Genomic DNA, 21655 nt, shown 5'->3' on the forward strand with positions numbered 1-21655 from the left:
CATAGTTTATGATAATGACTTGTCAATATAGGTTCATCAATTGTAACAAAGGTACTGCTTTGGTGCAGGATGTTGCTAGTGGGGAGGGCTATGCATGTATGTCTAGGAAAGGAGTATATGGGTTATCTCTGTAGTTCTTTGTGTGTGTGTGTGACAGGGTCTCACTTTGTTGTCCAGGCTGGGGTGCAATGGCACAATCTCAGCTCACTGCAACTTCCACATCCTGGGTTCAACTGATTCTCCTGCTTCAGCCTCCTGAGTAGCTGGGATTACAGGCGTGAACCACCACAGCTGGCTAATTTTTGTATTTTTAGTAGAGATGGGGTTTCACTGTGTTGGCCAGACTGGTCTCGAACTCCTGACCTTAAGTGATCTACCAGCCGAGGCATGAGCCACCTCACCTGGCCATCTCTATACTTTCAACTTAATATTGCTATGAACCTAGAACTGCTCCAGACAATAGTCTATTAATGGTAGCTCACATCTGTAATCCCAGAACTTTGGGAGGACAAGGCAGGCAGATTTGCTTTGAGTTCAGGAGTTAGGAATCAGCCTGGGTAACACAGCAAAACCCTGTCCTTACTAAAAAAATATACAAAAATTAGCCAAGCATGGTGTCTTGTGCCTGTAGTCCGAGCTACTCAGGAGGGTGAGGCTGGAAGATCACTTGAGCCCAGGAGGCAGAGGTTGCAGCGAGTCAAGATCGTGCCACTGCATGCCAGTCTGGGTGATAGAGTGAAACTCTGCCTCAGAAAAAAAGAAAAACGAAAAGAAAAGAAAATAGTTTATTAAAAGCAATAATCCATGCTCACTTTAACAGCATGTATACTAAAAATTGGAACAATACAGAGATTAGCACTGACCCTGCCCAGGCTGACATGCACATTTGTGAAATGTTCCGTATTTAAAATAATAATGAGAATCTGATGTTCTTGTATCAGTGTTCCCCATTATTATATTTGTTCTTTTAATGAGTCACCTAGTGATACAGGTTTCTGGGAGATAATATACCCATGATTATCAGGATTTCTTTCTTTCTTTCTTTTTTTTTTTTTTTTAGTTTTCTCTGTTGCCCAGGCTGGAGTGCAGTGGTGTGATCTTGGCTCACTGCAGCTTCTGCCTCCCAAGTCAAGCGCTTCTCCTGCCTCAGCCTCCCGAATAGCTGGGACTACAAGCGCATGCCACCACACCCAGCTGATTTTTGTATTTTTAGTAGAGACAGGGTTTCACCATATTAGCCAGGCTGGTCTTGAACTCCTGACCTCAGGTGGTCTGCCCACTTTGGCCTCCCAAAGTGCTGGGATTACAGGTATGAGCCACGGTGCCTGGCCAGGATTTCTTTTATTAATTTTTATTTTTGAGACAGGGCCTTGCTCTGTTACCCAGGTTCGAGTGCAGTGGCACAATAATAGCTCACTGCAACCCCAGGCAATCCTCCCACCTCAGCCTCCTGAGTAGCTGGGAATACAGGTGCACGCTAGCGCACCTGGCTAATTTTTTTAAAAATTGTAGACTGGGCAGGGGAGTGGTTTCCCTATGTTACCCAGGCTGGTCTTGAACTCCTGGGCTCAAGCGATCCACCCACCTTGGCTTCCCAAAGCATGGGATTACAGGCGTGAGCTACCACATCTGGCCTACCAGGATTTCTTTTCTTTTCTTTTCTTTTTTTTTTTTGAGGTGGAGTCTCACTTTGTTGCCCAGGCTGGAGTGCAGTGGCGTGATCTCAGCTCACTGCAAGCTCCGCCTCCCAGGTTCACGTCATTCTCCTGCCTCAGCCTCCCGAGTAGCTGGAACTTCAGGCGCCCACCACTGCACCCGGATAATTTTTAGTATTTTTAGTGGAGACGTGGTTTCACTGTGTTAGCCAGGATGGTCTAGATCTCCTGACCTCGTGATCCTCCCACCTCGGCCTCCCAAAGTGCAGGGATTACAGGCGTGAGCCACTGCGCCCGGCCACCAGGATTTCTTAATCCTCAACACTCTTGTCTGAATCCACATTCATTGCCTGAACTCAAATGCAGTGGAGACCTATTTTCACATCAGCCTTTAATTAACCCTGCAAAACACTGACATGCTCTGTGCAGTCTGGCAGGACAGCAAACCATGCTCTTTTTCACCTTTTATAACCAGTATACAAAATAGGATTATCATTTCCCCACAAACATCCAGAAATAACTAGAACTTTACCAGGAATAAACTGTTAGGTGCCTTACATGCAGCAAAGTTCTTCTGAGGTCAGGAAAAGTAATATTTGCTGAAGACCTAGTATTCAGGCATTTGACAGGTGTTTTGCACACACAATCTCATTTCATGCCTCTGTGACCATGTCTACCTTATGGCTAGGGAAACTAAAGTTGCCCAAGGATACTTGGCTAGCTAGTGGCAGAGGCAGAAAGAAGCAAACCCAGATATTTTTGGCTCCACGTGCCTTTTCTTCAGAGGAGCTACCTCGACCTGCATTCAAACACTGCCACAATTTTCCCTGGCACTTGCCTGGGGTATGCTCCACAGTGGGGTCCATTTGCAGTGATTTCTGATTTTCCATATTTTAGAATTTTCCTGTTACTTGCAATATGTCTTCTGTTCTTATGAAACTGCCCAAAACCACGGCAATGGAGGTTTTATTTTCTTGAAAAAAGGATCTTTTTTGTAGGGCCTGGATGGTGGGGGTGGAGGTTGGGTGAAGGCAATGAAGGGAGACTGGTTTTTTATTCTGCGTACTTCCATAATGTTTTATTATTTTATGGTTAGAATGTATTCATGCATTACTTTTTTTTTGAAAAACAGAGAAGGGGCCAGGTGCGGTGGCCGACGCCTATAATCCCAGCACTTTGGAAGGCCGAGGCGGGTGGATCACAAGGTCAGGAGTTCAAGACCAGCCTGATCAACGTGGGGAAACCCCGTCTCTATTAAAAATCCAAAAATTAGTCGGGCATGGTGGCGCGCACCTATAATCCCAGCTACTCAGCAGGCTGAGGCAGGAGAATTTCTTGAACCCAGGAGGCGGAGGTTGCAGTGAGCCTAGATCACACCACTACACTCCAGCCTGGGCAACAGAGCAAGAGAGACTCCGTCTCAAAAAAAATTAATTAAAAAAAAAAAAAAAAGAGAGAGAGAGAAGGAAAAAAAGCAGCTTTCTAGGCAAATACATGAAAACAATGTAGAAAGAGCCACAAAGGAGTATATATTCCATTTTTACGTTATATTTATAGTAATTTGAAGATAAAGACCTCTATTGAGAGGAAAAAAAGAGGACCAGAGTTTCATTATATGAATATTTGCTTCTCTTTGTCCCTCACACCCTACACACAGAAACACAAACAAAAGCCTCTCATTGTTTCCCCTGACGGAACAACGATGACTAAGTGGCTGCATAAATCATCCATAGTTACCAAAACTTCATTCCCAGTCATTTGACACCATTTAGGGAGGACTGTGTTGGAAATGTGCAGCTGTTAAAGTCCCCACAATTCCCACTTAAGAATTAGGAGGCGTAAGAACAGGAAAGTGGTCAATGCTACAGTTTCTAAGTGGAATATGGGTGTTTCATTTAAACAGTTATTCCATCAGTTTGAGGATGAAAATACACTTCTCCCTTCCTTTGTCATAACTCGGGAACAGACTGTTTTCAAACTAAATTCAAGGCAAAAACATTGAAAATTGTAGAGTTTGACTTGCAAATTAGAACCCGATGAATTTATTCACAATCCTGTAAACAACTCTACAGTAAGCTTTGTACTGGTAAACTGCAGTGCTGTGGGGTTAATTTCACAGAGATGAAGAAGGGGTTAATAATCTCACCCTGATTATTCAGTATCTACTGAGAAGAGTTTACCACAGAGACACGAGACAATAGAGACCGCATGCCACGTCCCCCACTGCTATGACGTACTCACACTGCTTTCAAACCACATTAATACCATGTATTGTGAATGCACTACTCATTCTAGTTATTCGGGCAAAAAATATCTTGTTAGTTGGCAAGAGCACCTCAAACCTCTTTTCAACCATCAGCAGTTAGTACTCTACTTTCCCTTGCTCACACCACCTGAATAATCAGGAATGCCTCCGTATTCATCCTTCATGGGGCAAATTGTGTATACTATACATATACACATACATATATACACACATATGCCCATATATGTGTATATACATATATAGAGCTATATACTTATATGTGCATGTGTGTGTGCGTGCGTGCACGTGTGTGTGCGTGTGTGTGTGTGTGTGTGCGCGCGCATATAGTGGCATGCACCATATAACAACATTTCCGTGAACCACAAACCACATATACAACAGTGGTCCCATAAGATTATAACACCATAGGCTGGGCGCAGTGCCTCACGCCTGTAATCCCAGCACTTTGGGAGGCCGAGGTGGGCGGATCACCTGAGGTCAGAAGTTTGAGACCAGCCTGGCCAACATGGTGAAACCCCATCTCTACTAAAAATACAAAAATTAGCTTGGTGTGGTGGCGCACGCCTATAATCCCAGCTACTCGGGAGGTTGAGGCAGGAGAATCGCTTGAACCTGGGAGGCGGAGGTTGCAGTGAGCCGAGATTACGCCACTGCACTCCAGCCTGGGCAGCAGAGTGAGACTCCGTCTCAAAAATAAATAAATAAATAGATTATAACACCATATTTTTACTGCACTTTTTCTGTTTTTAGATATGTTTAGATATGCAAATACCATTGTGTGACCACTGCCTACAGTATTTAGTACAGTAACATGGTGCACAGGTTTGCGGCCTAGGAGCAATCAGCTGCACCATATACCCTAGGTGTGTAGTAGCCATACCATCTAGGTTTGTGGTAAGTACACTTGATGATGCACACACAATGATGAAATTGCCTAATGCTTTACTCGGAACGTATTCTCCATGGTTAAGTAATACATGACTGTGTGTGTGTGTGTGTGTGTGTATATATATATATATTCATGTATCTTAAGAAACTGAGAGTTATATACATTTTCTCTCTTTTTTTTGAGATAGTCTTGCTCTGTTGCCCAGGCTGGAGTGCAGTGGTAGGATCTCAGCTCACTGCAACCTCCGCCTCCAGGTTCAAGTGATTCTCCTGCGTCAACCTCCCAAGTAGCTGGTAGTACAGACACCTGCCACCATGCCTGGCTTATTTTTGTGTTTTTAGTAGAGACAGGGTTTCACCATGTTGGCCAATCTGGTCTCGAACTCCTGATCTCAGGTGATCTGCCTGCCTTGGCTTCCCAAAGTGTTGGGATTACAGACGTGAGCCACTGTGCCCAGCCAGATTTTCCTTTTGCCTGCCTTTCTGTTTTTTTATCTGATCTTTTAAAAATCAAATTATTCCGTGACAGCCTTGTTCTTTATAAACATTTAAATCTAATTATACGTTTAAGATCTGCTCAACAAGTTGAGTAGATTTGCTATAATTATTGTAACTACATTATGTTTACCTATTTGATATTTTTACTTCATTTTCTTGGCTCTTAAGACTTTTTTTTAAAAACTGTGCTTTTTAGGGAGTTTCTTAATTTATTGATTTAGTTTGCCTTTTTTTAAACAATACAGAAATTTATTATTTTACATAACAAGAAGTAGTACAGCAGTGGGGCGGCTTTGCAGTTGGTTAACTCAGTGGTTCAGTGTTGTCAAGGACACAAATTCTTTCCATTTGTTCCCTGGTCATCCCAACCGAATTGGCTTTTGTCCTCCAGTTTGTCCCTTCATGTGCTCCTCGGCAACTTCTCTTCCTGACAATTAGGCTTGGGTTTCTCCCTCTCCGCAGTTCCCAGTGCCTACTCCTGTTTGCTTACCTAAAGGAGTCTTGCCTCAGGAGATCTGAGGTCTGGGGCTTGGAGCTTCTGGCCTGGCCTCCACCCTGCCTCTCCAGAAGGTTATCTGATCTGACTCCAGCTGGCATAGCTCTGGGCCCCAATGCCCCTCTCCTGGCCTCGTCTTGAGAATTAATTCACATCTTTTTTTTCTTTCTTTCTTTCTTTTTTTTGGTCAGAGTTTCGCTCTTGTTGCCCAGGCTGGAGTGCAGTGGTACAATCTTGGCTCACTGGCTCATTGCAACCTCCGTCTCCTGGGTTCAAGCAATTCTCCTACATGAGCCTCCCAAGTAGCTGAGATTACAGGCATATACCATGGGGTTTCACCATGTTGGCCAGGCTGGTCTTGAACTCCTGACCTCATGTGATCCACCCACCTCAGCCTCCCAAAGTGTTGGGATTACAGGCGTGAGCCATGGCACCTGACCTAATTCACATCTTGAATTAAAAACCATAAGCAGCTCAGGGATGAAATTCATTGTCTATTCCTCATTATCTGTGCACTCCATTCCTTCCTTGCCTCTGAGGACACCCCACTCCCCTGGTTTTTCTGGATCTCCAGCATACCCTGCTGCTTCTCTTCTGGCCTGGAAGTCTCCCAACATTCAGACGGGTTCTCGCAAAATACTCTCTCCCCTGGGAAAAGTTACCCTTTTGTGGCTTCTCCTCTCACTCTTTGTAGATCCTTCTTTACCTTACCTAGGGATTGATTCAGGCCTCATCTCCAACCACAGTTTGTCACCTGAATATTCAGTCATTACTGTGAGTTGAATGTGCCCTTAGCTGAATGCCCCCAGCTTCCCTGCCCAGATCTGTCATTGTGCACATGCTGTTAACATTACAATTCTATTCAAATATTGTTTAAAGCTAAGAACTGAGAAATGGTGGGATTATATTCAATACAAGTCACTTTTTTTAAGTACATGGATCAAAAGTGAAGAAGTAAAATTACTGGGGCTTGCATTTAGTTATAAGACCCACTGAAGTGGATAAAATTAATGGGAAAACAACAGCTCTAGCTCCAAAAAGGAAAGGGCTGAATTTCAGAGATCGACTGGATAAGACATGACAATTAAATGAAATGTGTGATTTTTTTTTCCTTTTTTCTTCTGGATCCTGTATATTAAAAACCTACAAAGGGTATTATTGGAATAACTGGGAAATTCTGAATATGAACTGTGTTTTCAATACTACTATTGTATTAATGTAAAATTTCCTGAGTGAGATACTTATTTTATAGTTACATAGGATGAATATTTTTATTCTTAGGAGATACATGCCAAAGTATTTTTGGATGAAGTGTCACAGTGTCTATAGTTAACTCTTTTTTTTTTTTTTTTTTTTTTGAGACGGAGTCTCGTTCTGTCGCCCAGGCTGGAGTGCAGTGGCCGGATCTCAGCTCACTGCAAGCTCCGCCTCCCGGGTTCACGCCATTCTCCTGCCTCAGCCTCCCGAGTAGCTGGGACTACAGGCGCCCGCCACATCGCCCGGCTAGTTTTTTGTATTTTTTTTTGTAGAGACAGGGTTTCACCGTGTTAGCCAGGATGGTCTCGATCTCCTGACCTCGTGATCCGCCCGTCTCGGCCTCCCAAAGTGCTGGGATTACAGGCTTGAGCCACCGCGCCCGGCCTATAGTTAACTCTTAAATGGTTCAGCAAACGATTTTTAAAAAATAGAACGTAAATGCAGTAAAATTTAATTCATAAATCTGAGTGAACATCTGGTGACATATGGTGTCCATTGTACTACTTACAGCTTTTCTATCTTTGAAATTTTTCAAAATAAAAAGTTGTGAAAAAGCCGTGACAGGTGGACAGTCACCACTCTGACATAAGGACTGTGTGTGTGTGTATGTAGGGGGTATCATAGTTTAAGTTTATATTTAGAAACTTTAGCAGTATAATCATTCAAGAAAGAAGATCACATCATTTTCTATTTAAAACCTCCATTAACAGTCTAGTGGGTGAAAGGGCTGGTGAGTGATGCTGCTTCCTGAAGGCAGAGGCTGCCTCTATCCCCTCTCTGAAGCCTCCACCACTTGCACAGAACCTTGTTTGCAGGGTACAGGCCCGACAGATGAAGTTGGTCATGACTCTCACTGCCGTAACTGCTCAGGTACAGGCACAGTTCAGTTGCCTGTATCTCTTGGGTTGGGTCATCCTAGGAGGTGGGGAGTAACATGTCAGTCCTGCCAGTTGTCAGGCTCTGGTCTAGACTCTCACATATGTTATCACATTCCATCTGCACAGCCTCCTGGTGAGGGAGGAATTATCATCCCCATCTACAAATGAGAAAACGAAGCCCAGGAGTGGTTTTCAGCCAAAGTCACAAAGCTGGTAAGTGGTGGAGCTGGGATTCCAGTGGAATCTTTCCACCAGAGAAAACCTAACAAATACAGTAACAAAGCTGGTCTGTCTCACTCCACATGTCCTAATTGGAACACGACATGTCAATTCCAGATAATTTACAAAGTCATCAACTGGGTTTCAGAACAAATTTGCCCGTTTGCTATGGAGAAGCTGAAGTCCTCTAAGCCTGTGTTCATCAACTAGAGGGTTGTCCAGATCCCACTGCTGCCCACTGTGTTTTTGACACAAGTCAAATCAGTTTGGCTACATTGTTTGCTGCTCGCTATCACCGTATTGAAGATTTGTGAGGGGCTCTGCTATTGCAGCTGTACTTTAGGGTATGAATCCATTCAGTGTTTGCTTTCTCACCTCTCTCTAGGTTGGCAATGCTAGGTGTTCATTGTGGTGGTTGTTTGGGTTTATTTTTAGAAAGTGACTCAGGAATTAATTTTCTGAATTTCAATTACCTTGCTTCTTACAGTTGGTCCTTCAGGTCCAGTAATTTCAACATTCTGGATATTTTTTCTTTGTGAAAATGTAACTGAAACTAGATACGAACTTTATTTTCATTTTTTTTCTTTCTCAAAGAAAGGCTATTTTAAAAATTTAAAGTAATACATTTATTTATTTGTTTTATTTAGTTAGTTTATTATTGTTATTATTTTTTGAGATGGACTCTCGCTCTGTGGCCCAGCCTGCAGTGCAGTGCAGTGGCGCAATCTCGGCTCATTGCAATCTCCGCCTCCTGAGTTCAAGCAATTCTCCTGCCTCAGCCTCCCAAGTAAATGAGATTACAGGCACCCGCCACAACGCCTAGCTAATTTTTGTATTTTCAGTAGAGATGGGGTTTCACCATGTTGGCCAGGCTGGTCTCGAACTCCTGACCTCAAGTGATCCACCCACCTTGGCTTCCCAAAGTGCTGGGATTATAGGCGTGAGCCACTGCACCCGGCCTATTTATTTGTTTTAATTTTGATTGATTGATTTTTTTTTTAGATTGACTGCTCCTTGTGGAGCAGGGCTAACCCATAGGCAGTGAGCCCAGAGTTGCCTAAAAGTAACATTATTTTAAGGCCGGGCGCGGTGGCTCAAGCCTGTAATCCCAGCACTTTGGGAGGCCGAGACGGGCGGATCACAAGGTCAGGAGATCGAGACCATCCTGGCTAACATGGTGAAACCCCGTCTCTACTAAAAATACAAAAAACTAGCCGGGCGAGGTGGCGGGCGCCTGTAGTCCCAGCTACTCGGGAGGCTGAGGCAGGAGAATGGCGTAAACCCGGGAGGCGGAGCTTGCAGTGAGCTGAGATCCGGCCACTGCACTCCAGCCTGGGCAACAGAGCGAGACTCCGTCTCAAAAAAAAAAAAACAAAACATTATTTTAATCAGATCAAAATCTATAATAAGAGCTACTACTAATGATATGCCAGAAATTGTGCTAAGTGATTTCTATGTATTATGTCATTTGCTTCTTGCAACAACCTTGTGGGTAGGTATTCCTCTGAGCCTTAGGGGAGGTTAAGTAACTTGCCCAGGTCAGTCAGCTAATACACAGCTGAGGTAGAGCTGAGACTGGAATTCAAATCTAGCTAACACCAAAGTGTAAGTTCTTAATCATAGCTGTCTCCTAATTATAAAAACATATGTGCTCATTGTAAAAATATTTGGAAAATATGGAAAGTCTGAAGAAGAAATAAAATTCCTCTGAAATCCTATCTACCAAAAGCAATCACCAGTAACATTGTCGTTCAACCTTTTTCTCTGCACATATATCTTTTGCCTATATATGATATACATTTTTGCATATAATGTTCAGTCAAAAGCAGGAAACAAGACAACACTGAATAATCCTGCTTCTTAAAAATATGTGGAAATGATATATAAATAAGAATTTTACTCCACATTAATATTTATTTATTTATTTATTTGAGATGGAGTCTCACTCTGTCACCCAGGCTGGAGTGCAGTGGCGTGATCTTGGCTCACTGCAACCTCTACCTCTTGGGTTCAAGTGATTCTCCTGCCTCAGCCTCCTGAGTAGCTGGGATTACAGGTGCCCACCACCACACCCAGCTATTTTTTATATTTCTAGTAGAGATAGGGTTTCACCATCTTGGCCAGGCTGGTCTGGAACTCCTGACCTCAAGTGATCTGCCTGTTTTGGCCTCCCAAAGTGCTGGGCTTACAGGCATGAGCTATCACACCCGGCCCTTCATCATGTTTTTTAAACTTAACATTTAACATAACATTTAAATTATATATATAATATATTAATTTATTTTTATATATATATATATAGAGAGAGAGAGCGCTCCTACTACATGCCAGCTGAAGTGCTAGGCACAAGGAGAGTGGTGAGCAAAAGAGGCACAGTCGCATCCTTCAGTGGGTGAGCAATCTAGTGGGGGAGATAAGCATTAATCCACTGATCACAAAAAATTTAATCCATACTGTGATTAGAAGGGAAGACACATCATGCTGACAGCACACACCACTGGAGAGACCTGTCCTGGTCTGAGGGATTAAGGACAATATCTCTGAGAAAATGATTCTGGGTTTGAGAGCTGAGTGAAATGTAGAAGCTAGCTGAGCAAAGAGGCTGCATAAGAGCATTGGCAGCAGTGGGAACAATGAGTGCAAAGGTCCTGTGCCAGGAAAGAGCACAAGGCATTTGAGGAACAGTCAGTGTTGCTATAGCAGCTGTAGCACAGAAAGCAAGAGGGTATAGGAGCTGGGAGGCAGGAGTTCTGGATTAGCCCCTGCAGACTTCATTGAAGATCTTGATCTTTATGCTAAAATGCAAAGCAATTGAAGGATTGTACACAGGATGAGCTCTGAGCTTGGCAAAGATTTCTCTGCCTACAATGTGGAGAACAAGCAGGAGGTGGGCAAGACTATAAGAACTGTAATAACCCTGGTGAGAGATGACAGCAGCCCGGACCAAGGAGATAAAAAAAGTGAACAAGTCTGATATGCTAGAGGATAAAATTTTGAGGACTGGTGATCAATTGGCTAAGGAAGGGTGAGAGTGAAGAAGAAGGAGGTGGCAGGATGCTGCCTGGTTTCTGGCTTGCAGGACTAGAGATCCAGTCTCTGCATCAGGAATACTGGTGGAGAAGCAAGTTTGGAGGAAAGAGTCCAATCATAAAGCTGGGCTAGAAAATCTTTTTTTTTTTTTTTTTTTAGACAGTCTTGCTCTGTTGCCCAGGTGGGAGTGCAGTGGTGCGATCTCCACTTACTGCAACCTCTGCCTACTGAGTTCAAGTGATTCTAATGCCTCAGCCTCTCAAGTAGCTGGGATTACAGGCATGTGCTAACATGCCTGGCTAATTTTTAGTAGAGACAGGGTTTTGCCATGTTGGCCAGGCTGGTCTCAAACTCCTGGCCTTAAGCCTTCCCAAAGTACTGGGATTACAAGTGTGAGCCACCATGCCTCGTCCAATTTTTACAATCTTGTTTATTTGTCTGTTTGTTTTGAAATGGAGTCTTGCTCTGTCCCCCAGGCTAGAGTGCAGTGGTGCAATCTTGGGTCATTGTAACCTCTGCCTCCCAAGTTCAAGTGTTTCTCCTGCCTCAGCCTCCTGAGTAGCTAGGACTACAGGCATGTGCCATGTGCCACTACACCCAGCTAATTTTTGTATTTTTAGTAGAGATGGAGTTTTATCATGTTGGTCAGGCTGGTCCTGAACTCCTGACCTCAGGTGATTCACCCACCTTGGCCTCCCAAAATGCTGGAATTACAGGTGTGAGCCACTGCGCCTGGCCTCAATCTTGGCTTAATTAAAAATTAGAAATGTAGGAGTTAGGCCAGGAGCGGAGGCTCACGCCTGTAATCCCAGCACTTTGGGAGGCTGAGGCAGGTGGATCACCTGAGGTCAGGAGTTCGAGGCCAGCCTGGCCAACATGGTGAAACTCGGTTTCTACTAAAACTAACAGAATTAGCCGGGTGTGGTGGCGGGAGCTTGTAGTCCCAGCTACTCGGGAGGTTGAGGCAGGAGAATCTCTTGAATCCAGGAGGCGGAGGTTGCGGTGAGCCGAGATTGCGCCATTGCACTCCAGCCTGGTCAACAAGAGCAAAACGCCGTCTAAAAAAAAAAAAAGTAGGAGTTAATTTCCAAATATTTGTGAATTTCCTAAATTTCATTCTATTACTCTAATTTCACTCCAGTCAATCAGAGAACATTGTATGATTTCAATCTACTGATTCAAACCAGAAAAGAAAAGAAAATTATTTATTTAGTTAGTTTTCCCTTTTATCTTCCAGGTTGTAAGCATGGCACATGGTGGTGGTAAATAAAAGGACCAAAGGGCAGTCCACAGATTAATTTACTGGTCAAAGAGGGAAACACAACTTTGTAATGGGAGACATCAGACTGTGACCATTTGACTGCACTGATCAATCTTGGCCTCACCATCAGTGGAGCAACCAGATATTTTGTGCACCTGATGTAATTCAGTAAGAAGGATACAGCATAACCTATAAAATTTCTTACCAAAATTGTGTAACCTGAATCTAAGCAACTGTTTAGATCCAACTACCAGCTTACAGGAAATACAAGAAATAGAGGAACAGGGGCAGGTCATCACAAGGAAACCATCAGACAAATCCAGAATGTAGGACATTCTACAGGACAAACTGACTTAGTTTCTTCATCAAGTCAATGGCATTAAGAAAAAGTAGAGGGGCTGGGGGTATTTAAAATTGTTCTAGATTTATATAAGAGACTTAAGAATAAAAAACAAACAGTGCGTGGACTTTGTTGGACTCTAGTTTGAACATAGAAGCTGTAAAATCACATTATGGACACAATTGGGAAAATCTGAATACAGATTAGGTATTAGATTATATTAAGAAATTGTTAATTTGGGCCGGGCGCGGTGGCTCACGCCTGTAATCCCAGCACTTTGGGAGGCCGAGACGGGCGGATCACGAGGTCAGGAGATCGAGACCATCCTGGCTAACACGGTGAAACCCCGTCTCTACTAAAAAGTACAAAAAACTAGCCGGGCGAGGTGGCGAGCGCCTGTAGTCCCAGCTACTCGGGAGGCTGAGGCGGGAGAATGGCGTAAACCCGGGAGGCGGAGCTTGCAGTGAGCCGAGATCCGGCCACTGCACTCCAGCCTGGGCGACAGAGCGAGACTCCGTCTCAAAAAAAAAAAAAAAAAAAGAAATTGTTAATTTAGCTAGAAGTGATAATGGTCTCTCTCGATGCACAGCCAGGGTTCAGAATCTCTGGACTGAATCTAGTAGGACTCAGGCAGCAGAACTGGGTGTTTGCAAGACCAAAAGTATTCATAATCTCGCTAGATTGATCTCAGCAATGGGGAGAAAAACTCCGCTACAGGAATATCTCTGGATAAGAAGTGGCTGCTAGCCGGGCGCGGTGGCTCACGCCTGTAATTCCAGCACTTTGGGAGGCTGAGGCGGGCAGATCACGAGGTCAGGAGATCGAGACCATCCTGGCTAACCTGGCGAAACCTTGTCTCGACTAAAAATACAAAAACAATTAGCTGGGTGTGGTGGCAGGCGCCTGTAGTCCCAGCTACTCGGGAGGCTGAGGCAGGAGAATGGCGTGAACCTGGGAGGTGGAGCTAGCAGTGAGCTGAGATGGCGCCACTGCACTCCAGCCTGGGTGACAGAGTGAGACTCCGTCTCAAAAAAAAAAAGAGGTGGCTGCTGAAGTTAATGATGCCTGAAAATTAGGATTGGCAAGTTTGGAATTCATAAAATTTCCAGTAAGCCCAACAGCTTCTTGTAAGCATGTGGATTTCATGGCAGTGAAAGTTGTTCTGGGGACCCCAAGGATCTAAAGTTACGGTTCTTTTAAAAAATCAGTGAATGAGCTGCCATACTTTTCACCTGCTCAATATCACTGTCCAGAAAGAAACTGACCCTTTCTGTTGGTGTTTTGGTAAAACTTCAGCACTGGTCAGTTCACTTATACAGTTCCTTCCTTATGTCCAGGCACTCAGTGGGAGGAATGTGAAAAAGTCTGCATTAGTACATGAGGTTTTAAATTTTGCTTTAGAATAGGTGTGTTTGTATATGTGTGAGCTGAAGTTCCTGCCACCTTGAAATAAAACACAGTTGTGATGGTTTGGACTCCTTTTTCTTTCCCCTGCTAATTTAACTATTCATAAAATATATTTTGCCCTTCCTAATTATCTCACCCTAGTAAAATCAACCAGCAATTGAACTGCTGGATCATCACAGTTTGGATGGCCACTTTCCTAGTTCCACTGACCTTGGTCCAGGAACACTGCGGACAGTGAGGTTAATGAATCTAATTCAGTTTTCACTTCTCTTATCTTGATGTAGAGCTTGCAGCCCCAGATCCTACATTTCTAAGTATTGAGGAAAGGAGAGGAGGGAATTTATATTATTGAGTAGCCATTATTGGTCAAGCATTATACTATTTTACCTATGTTCACTCATTTAATTGGGGACAAATGTAATTCAGTAGTTAAGAGTACTGGCTCTAAAAAATGAAATCAGAGAGAGAAATGGGGATGTGAATCTGGAAAAATGTCAATAATTATTGACTTTAAATGGAGAGATACAGGTACTGTGTACCATTCTTTCAACTTTTGAAAATTTTCATAATAAACATAATGTCCTCAAACAGTTAAACCAGCCAGGCATGGTGGCTCACACCTGTAATCCCAGCACTTGGGGAGGTCAAGGATTCCCCAAGGTGGGAATCTGCAGGGAGCTATGACTGTACCTTTGCACTCCAGTCTGGGTGACACAGCAAGACCCTGTCTCTTAAAAAAAAAAAGTTAAACATAATTGTCATATTACTAGCATATGACAACTAGGAACATATATTTTTAAGAAAAATGAAAACATACAACCACACATACAAACTTGTACACAAAGATTCATAACAGCATTGTTTATGTATTTATTTATTTATTTTGAGACGGACTCTCCTTACCTTGTGATCTGCCCTCCTCGGCCTCCCAAAGTGCTGGGATTACAGGTGTAATCGTGCCACTGCGCCCAGCCGTATTTATTTTTTAACATTTAAAAGAGACAACAGGTTGGGTGCAGTGGCTCATGCCTGTAATGCCAGCATTTTGGGAGGCTGAGGTGGGTGGATCACCTGAGGTCAGGAGTTTGAGACCAGCCTGGCCAACATGGTGAAACCCCATCTTTACTAAAAATACTAAAATTAGCCGGGCATGGTGGGGCACACCTGTAGTCCCAGCTACTTGGGAGGCTGAGGCATGGAGAATTGCTTGAACCCCAGAGGCAGAGGTTGCAGTGAGCCGACATCATGCCACTGCACTCCAGCTTGGGCAACAGAGCGAGAATTCATCTCCAAAAACAAAAAACAAAACAAAACAAAACAAAAAACCAAAAAAACAGTTGATCAAAACAAACAAACAAACAAACAAAAAACAGTGGCACCATCTCAGCTCACTACAGCCTCAACCTCCTGGCCTCAAGCAATCCTCCCACCTCAGCCTCTCCAAGTAGCTTGGACGACAGGTGCATGCCACCATCCCCAGCTAACTTTTTAACTTTTTGTAGAGATGGGGTCTCTCTATGTTCCCCAGACTGGTCTCCAACTCCTGGGATCAAGTGATCCTCTAGAGTCCGCCTCTTGAATTGCTGGGATTACAGGTGTAAGCCATGATACTCAGCCAATGTGTCAATTTTTTTAAAAAGTTAGCTATTATTGATTATCCAACAACCCTAGAGGTAGTACTATTTCTGTTTTCAGATGAGGACTCTGACACCCAGAAAAGTTGACACTTTGTCCAAGGTCATGAACCTAGTACAAAGCAGGAGCAAGCATTTTTTTTTTTAATTTTTTAGACGGAGTCTGACTCTGTTGCCCAGGCTAGAGTGCAGTGGCGTGATCTCAGCTCACTGCAAGCTCCACCTCCCGGGTTGACACCATTCTCCTGCCTCAGCCTCCTGAGTAGCTGGGACTACAGGCGCCCAACACCATGCCCAGCTAATTTTTTTTTGCATTTTTAGTAGAGACGGGGTTTCACGGTGTTAGCCAGAATGGTCTTGATCTCCTGACCTTGTGATCCGCCCGTTTCAGCTTCCCAAAGTGCTGGGATTACAGGCGTGAGCCACCACACCCGGCCAAGCAGGAGCAAGCATTCTAATAACATATCTAACTGCAAAAGCCAGGCTTCTCTACCATGTGATTTTGCCTGCTGGTGTAGACATGTCTTTTGTGGTATAATAAGCCTTCATAGAAGGTGCTCTAAGAATTAAGTAACTGCATGCAAAAAATCAATATGCTACAAAAATACACTTCTAATGTGACATAGCCTTTTATGCCAAAGTGATATTTATTTAATATTCCCCCAGTTTCTCTAGCTTGATCATTTGCTACAAAGGGGATCAATAAGATCCCAATTTGTCTTTGTGAAAAATAAGTGAAGTGGACTTTCCCTCTATTCATGTGGTATTTCTAAATGGCCTTGAGCTATTTATAGTCAAGTTAATGGAATTAATACTATACCGTCAAAAACATATAGCATATTATCTAAAGTGCAGCACAAACACTTTCCTCTTTGTGTTACAGTCATTGACATATACAGATGCTGCTCCATTTACGATGGTGTTATGTTCGGATAAACCCATCATATTGAAAATATCATAAGTCAAAAACTTTCAATTTATGATGGATTTATCTGAATGCAATACTATCATAAATCTAGAAAGGTTCTGAATGCATGTCACTTTCATCATCGTAAAAGTTGAAAAATCCACTTTGGGAGGCCGAGGCAGGCAGATCACAAGGTCAGGAGATCGAGACCATCCTGGTTAACACGGTGAAACCCCGTCTCTACTAAAAAAAATACAAAGAATTAGCCGGGCGTGGTGGCGGGCACCTGTAGTCCCAGCTACTCGGGAGGCTGAGGCAGGAGAATGGCATGAACCGGGGAGGCAGAGCTTGCAGTGAGCTGAGATCGTGCCACTGCACCTCCAGCCTGGGCGGCAGAGCGAGACTCCGTCTCAAAAAAGAAAAAAAAAAAAGGTTGAAAAATTGTTTAGTCAAACCAGGTTAAATTGGGACCATCTGCATTTCTTTTCTTTTCTGAAAGCTCTTTTAGGGCAGTTGAGGATGCTACACAGAGAATGTATTCACCAAATTGTTTTTAAATGAATGGACAAATACATGCACACCACACACTTCAACAATCATCACCTCTAATATGGCAATACATTTTTCTACAGATTAAGTACTTTGTTTTTTTCCTTCCGAGAAGGAGTCTTGCTCTGTCACCCAGGCTAGAGTGCAGTGGCGCAATCTCAGCTCACTGCAATCTCCGCCTCCCAGGTTTAAGAGATTCTCCTGCCTTAGCCTCCGAAGTAGCTGGGATTACAGGCGTGCACCACCATGCCCGGATATTTTTTGTATTTTTAGTAGAGACTGGGTTTCGCCATGTTGGCCAGGCTGGTCTCGAACTCCTGACCTCATGATCTGCCTGCCTCAGCCTCCCAAAGTACTGGGGTTACAGGCGTGAGCCACTGTGCAGGGCCCAGAGTAAGTACTTTATGCTAAGGACCAGATGCAGAGTAAGGGTTGAGGTCTTCCTTACCCCAAAACAGGGCAAAAAAGCCAAAATAACCCTTATTGATTAAGCCATAAATTCAACCACCAGTTATTTCCAAAAGGTATGAAAGCATTTAATCACCTTCCCCCACCCCTTTCCCAAACCAGACACACACACACACACACACACACACACACACACATATCCCGCTGGGATTTTCCTGTTTTCCTGCTTCTTCTTTAAACCTGTTAAACAATGTCTGTTTAAGGTTCACAATCTACTATAGGATGTGCTTTAGCTATGTAAGTGGTGCATGCTGCAAAAAGTCTTCCAGTTGCTTTGGTTGAAAAAGTCCCTCTGAACACTTAAACACAGAAACCAGTCCTGGCACATCTGACTGGATTTGAGTTTTATGTGTCCCTGGAGGGAAACTACACACTTGGGAGTCAGTGCCGTGTTTGGTACATACTAAGTATTCAACAAATGTTTGCCGAATCAATGACTGAAATTGCCCACTTTTCTTTGACTCTTGATCATGTTGCCCACACTGTATGTATGTATGTATGTATTTACTTGAGACAGGGTCTCACTCTGTTGGCCCAATTTTCATATTTATTGTAGAGGTGGAGTTTCACCATGATGCCCAGGCTGGTTTCGAACTTGAGCTCAAGAGATCCACCGCTTCAGCCTCCCAAAGTGCTAGGATTGCAGGCATGAACCACCACGTCCAGCCATTGCTCACATTTTATATTACCATTCTCATTTTTTCCAGGGACAGATTTGAGTTCCACTGTTTGGGCTAGGGGCAATGCTTTAGATGAGAAAAGAAGAGGTATGTTTGAAAATCAGTCCAGTTAGAGAAAGAAGAAAGTGAAGAGATTTATGAACCACTAGAGTCTTTTTATGCTAAAGTATTATCTGAAGGTTTGAGCTCTATGGCGGTCAATTCTCTTTCTTCTGTGGTTACAGTGATATGGAAGGGGAGTGCTGGGAAGGGAAGAGCATGGTCCCTTTAAATGACACAGAAGAAGGGAAGGGAAGTGCTGCGGGGGAGGAGGGCGTGGTCCCTGGCTAGGGCTCCACCCCCAGGGACCTAGGTGAGGACAGGCATTTCCTGCCCAAATGTTGCATTTCTTAAGACCACCCAGGCCTGCCACGCCCCCATTCTGTGCCTGTAAAAACCCGAGACCCTAGCAAGGCAGAGACAGAAGCAGCTGGACCTGGAGAAGAGTACCTCAGTGGAGAAATACACAGGCAGCTGGACATCTAGAGGAAGGCACGACAGGCACCAGCATGGGGGCAGGACACTGGCCAGCAAAATAAGGTGGAGTTTGGCTGGAGTAGTAGGAGGAGCATGCGCCAGACTCCAGGGGAAAACCATCTCCCTTCTGGCTCCCCCATCTGCTGAGAGCTACTTCCACTCAATAAAACCTTGCACTCATTCTCCAGGCCCACTTGTGATCCGATTCTTCCCGTACACCAAGGCAAGAACCTGGGATACAGAAAGTCCTCTGTCCTTGCGACAAAGTAGAGGGTCTAATTGAGCTGGTTAACACAAGCTGCCTAGAGATAGCAAAACTAAAAGAGCATCCTGTAACACACGCCCACTAGGGCTTCAGGAGCTGTAAATATTCATCTCTAGACACTGCTGTGGGATCGGAGCCCCACAGCTTGCCCGTTTGTATGCTCCCCGAGAAGTCTGAGCATGGGGGCACTGAAGAAGCGAGTCACACCCCCATTGCACGCCCTGCGAGGGGGACAAGGGAACTTTTCCCGTTTCAATGGCCTGGTCCCAAACTGATAGTCCTTTGTTAATGTATGCCCTTGAAGAGGGAAAGGAAGGTAAACCAAGAGGCAAATTCATTACCAGTTTTGAAAGAAAATCCTCAAAGTACAGTTCCTATTGAGCAAAGGTCAGTGATATAATTTTTGAAAACAGGAACCTTTTCACAAGATGGCGCCGAAAGCGAAGAAGGAAGCGCCTGCCCCTCCTAAAGCTGAAGCCAAAGCGAAGGCTTTAAAGGCCAAGAAGACAGTGTTGAAAGGTGTTCACATCCACACAAAAAAAGAAGACTCGCACGTCACCCACCTTCCAGAGGCCCAAGACACTGTGACTCTGGAGGCAGCCCAAATATCCCCGGAAGAGCGCCCCCAGGAGAAACAAGCTTGACCACCATGCCATCATCAAGTTTCTGCAGACCACTGAGTCCGCCGTAAAGAAGATAGAAGACAACACCACACTTGTGTTCACGGTGGATGTTAAAGCCAACAAGCACCAGATCAAACAGGCTGTGAAGAAGGTCTGTGACATTGGTGTGGCCAACGTCAACACCCTGATTCGGCCTGATGGAGAGAAGAAGGCATATGTTTGACTGGCTCCTGATTACAATGTTTTGGATGTTGCCAAAAAATTGGGATCATCTAAATTGAGTCCAGCTGGCTAATTCTAAAATATATGTATATCTTTTCACCCTAAAAACAATTTTTTTTTTTAAACAGAGGGGAACACTTTAATGCACTCAAAGACTGTGAAAAAATGATGGGCCTCCCAGATGATTTCTCCCTGAGAAATCTCTGCCTAGAGGCAAAATACAGAGGCTAAGTGAGGCAGGATTATCTACTGTAAAATCTAGAAACACAGGACCTCTTCCTCCATAGTTCACATGAAACTTCACTCATTTCTTCAAAAACCTTTTAATTTGAATACCTTCTATTTACCAAAAACTATTTTAGGTGCTGGAGATCCAAATTAAGGGTTGAAAAGGATGCAAAGCATGAAGAACATCAGGAGATACTCAGAGAAAGTAGCCACCTGGCGTGGTGGCTCATGTCTGTAATCCCAGCACTTTGGAAGGCCGAGGTGGGAGAATCACCTGAGGTCAGGAGTTCGAGACCAGCCTGGCCAACATGGTGAAACCCCCATCTCAAGGCTGGGTGCAGTGGCTCATGCCTGTAATCACAGAACTTTGAGAGGCTGAGGCGGGTGGATCACCTGAAGTCAGGAGTTCAAGACCAGCCTTGCCAACATGGTGAAACAGCATCTCAAGGCTGGGCACAGTGGCTCATGCCTGTAATCCCAACACTTTGAGAGGCCAAGGTGGGTGGATCGCCTGAGGTCAGGAGTTCGAGACCAGCCTGGCCAACATGGTGAAAACCCATCTCTACTGAAAATACAAAAATTCTTCAGGAGGCCAAGGCAGGCGGATCACCTGAGGTCAGGAGTTCGAGACCAGCCTGACCAACATGGAGAAACCCGTCTCTACTAAAAATACAAAATTAGTCGCGTGTGGTGGCGTGTGCCTGTAATCCCAGCTACCCAGGAGGCTGAGGCAGGAGAATCGCTTGAACCCAGGAGGTAGAGGTTGCAGTGAGCTGAGATTGCACCACTGCACTCCAGTCTGGGTGACAGCGAGACTCCCTCTCAAAACAAAACAAAAAAACCCCCACCAGATAAACTTCTTAAAATAAAACCTCTGCTACTGTACAGAGTTGACAATAAGCATTTAGAAAGTTTTACAGCCATTTGACATGGCCATAACATCCAAACCTGAAACCAGTGGACTTGTCAGGTTGAACAGACTATAGACCAATTTGGTTGTTGCCCAGCTCTAGGGATACGTTGCATCTGGTGCAAGCTGCATACTAGTCATGAACAGTAGGACCCTGTTGTCAATCTATGACAGATTGAAAATTAAAGATGTGCTTCATCATAGACATTTGGAAAGCACTGGTCTATACCACACTGTTCTGCTTCATCTCTTATTCAGTCTTCAAGTCATTTCAATCTGGTATCTGCCCTTCACCTGCTGAAAATACCACAGGAAAGGTCACTGACCTTCGTAGGGCTAAATTCAGTGTATTATTTTTTTGTCCCCATTGTATATGACATCTCTGCAGCATTTGGCACCCTCTGCTTTATAACATCACAGAAGGTATGTTCTCCTCCTACCTCTTTGACAATTCTTTC

General features: G+C 44.1%; 1 non-coding gene and 1 pseudogene across 1 annotated transcript; both read left to right on the forward strand.

Moving 5' to 3' along the window:
• Nucleotides 1-804: 804 nt before the first annotated feature.
• Nucleotides 805-908, forward strand: LOC112629518. The gene has a single exon (XR_003120625.1). It is a non-coding gene; the product is annotated as a U6 spliceosomal RNA (small nuclear RNA).
• Nucleotides 909-19642: 18734 nt separating this feature from the next.
• On the forward strand, nucleotides 19643-20132 carry LOC112628983 (annotated as a pseudogene).
• The last annotated feature ends 1523 nt before the right edge of the window (nucleotides 20133-21655 follow it).

Source organism: Theropithecus gelada, chromosome 7b (assembly GCF_003255815.1).
Source record: "Theropithecus gelada isolate Dixy chromosome 7b, Tgel_1.0, whole genome shotgun sequence".
Classification (NCBI taxonomy): Eukaryota; Metazoa; Chordata; class Mammalia; order Primates; family Cercopithecidae; genus Theropithecus; species Theropithecus gelada.